Raw genomic sequence first — 1,910 nt, 5'->3', positions numbered from 1 at the left:
AGGATTATTTAGACAGTTGTCATGAGGTTCTCAGGAACATGGGGATAGTGGGACCAATGGGGTCGACTTTGCTAGTTTCCACTTGTCTGGATCCGCCAAGACTTGGTGGAGAGATTATTGCTTAGCTAGACCAGTCAGATCACCAGCTTTAACTTGGGAGTAGTTTACTCGGCTATTTCTGGAGAAGTTTCTCCCTATCACCCATAGAGAGATCTATTGGAGGCAATTTGAGCGTCTCCAGCAGGGTTCTATGACTGTTACTCAGTACGAGACCAGATTCATCGACTTCACTCGTCATGCTCTTATAATACTTCCCACCGAGAGAGAGAGAGGGTGAGGAGGTTCATTGAGGGACTTATCCAGCCTATTCGACTTCAGATGGCCAAGAAGATGGGGAGTGAGATTTCTTTTTAGGAGGCGGCCAATGTGGACAGGAGAGTTGAGATGGTTCTATCGCAGTATTTTCACTATCTACAATTAAGTACTTCCTACTACTTCTATCATTAGTTTTCCTTTAGAACATTTAGTATAATATTACTAGTACTTTTATCTACAAATACTATTCTAATTTAATCTTTAATTACTATTATTTACTAGTACTAGCTTTACCTATACTTAATATATATTATCGTACTTTTTTCTATTTATTTTTGTTATCTTTAAATTTTCTTTATTTACTTTATTAACTGCTAGTACTACTTTAGAAACTATTGTTATTTTTTTTCTCTTTAAAATTTTAAGTAGTTTATGACCCGCTCTTTTACAAAAAAGTTGGCTAGTTACGATCCAGAAATTGAAACATTTCTTCGATTGTGCAGGAAAATACAAACATCATCTTCTCAAAGCATAGATCGTGAAGGAATAGAGAATCAAGGAGTAGCAGACATTCAACCACCAGTCCATGTGGAGGATCAATTTGATGAAGTAGCACCAAGGCCAGCAAACAGAATCCTAAGGGATTATGCTAGACCTGACCGCTTCAACTGTGAATCTAGTGTTAGAAAACCTTCAGTGGCAACCAACAAATTTGAAATCAGGACTGGCCTGATTCAAACAATTCAACAGTCTTGCATCTTCACTGGAGATGCAAGTGAAGATCCATACAGTCATTTAATTGACTTTCTGGAACTTGTTGAAACAACAAAGTTAAGACAACACATCTCTAATTTCTTGTAGACTAACACTGAGTCAGTTTATCAAGCTTGGGAAAGATTAAAAGCAATGTTAAGAAAATGTCCACACCATGAGATTCCAGAACATATGCAACTATATATTTTTTATCATGGGTTAAAACCCTCTGCTAGAAATGTGATTGATGCAACTGTAGGGGGTTCTGTAATAAGAAAGACCACTGTGATGACCCAAAAGGTCATCACTTGTTTTAAAAATAAATTTTGCATTCTGAGACCTTAAAAAACCTCTTTGTATCTCACCTCGATTTGTGTGCGCAGTTCGGGCATGTGGCCGGAAAGCCATTATGTGAAAATATGTAAAAATAATGATGAATTTTGACTTTAAAATGAATTTAAGTTGACTTTGGTCAACATTTTGGGTAAACGGATTCGGACCCGTGATTTGATAGTCCCGGAGGGTCCATAGGAAAAAATATGAGACTTGGGCGTATGCCCGGAATCAAATTTCGAGGTCCCAAGCCCCAGAAATGAATTTTTGAAAGAGATTTTTTTACCGAATTAATTATGAAGTAAAGAAACGAATTCATGTTTGAGACCATAGGTATCGGACCCGTATTTTGGTTTTGGAGCCCGGTACAAGTCTTATATATGATTTGAGTTGAGTCTGTGAAATTTGGTAAGAAATGGACTTGGAATGACGTGAATCGGACCTTACTTGAGAAAAATTGGAAAATTTGATGTTCTTAAGTAATTTCATGATTTTGATGCTAAATTCAT

The 1,910-nt window shown here is 36.9% G+C and overlaps 1 non-coding gene across 1 annotated transcript; it reads right to left on the bottom strand.

Moving 5' to 3' along the window:
• Positions 1-1,143: 1,143 nt before the first annotated feature.
• LOC138872242 (small nucleolar RNA R71) lies at positions 1,144-1,250 on the bottom strand. The gene has a single exon (XR_011400710.1). It is a non-coding gene; the product is annotated as a small nucleolar RNA R71 (small nucleolar RNA).
• Between the last annotated feature and the right edge of the window lie 660 nt (positions 1,251-1,910).

This window comes from Nicotiana sylvestris, chromosome 6 (genome assembly GCF_000393655.2).
Source record: "Nicotiana sylvestris chromosome 6, ASM39365v2, whole genome shotgun sequence".
Taxonomy (NCBI): Eukaryota; Viridiplantae; Streptophyta; class Magnoliopsida; order Solanales; family Solanaceae; genus Nicotiana; species Nicotiana sylvestris.
Note: the sequence above shows the minus strand (reverse complement) of the source record. Positions and strands in the feature narration are given on the sequence as shown.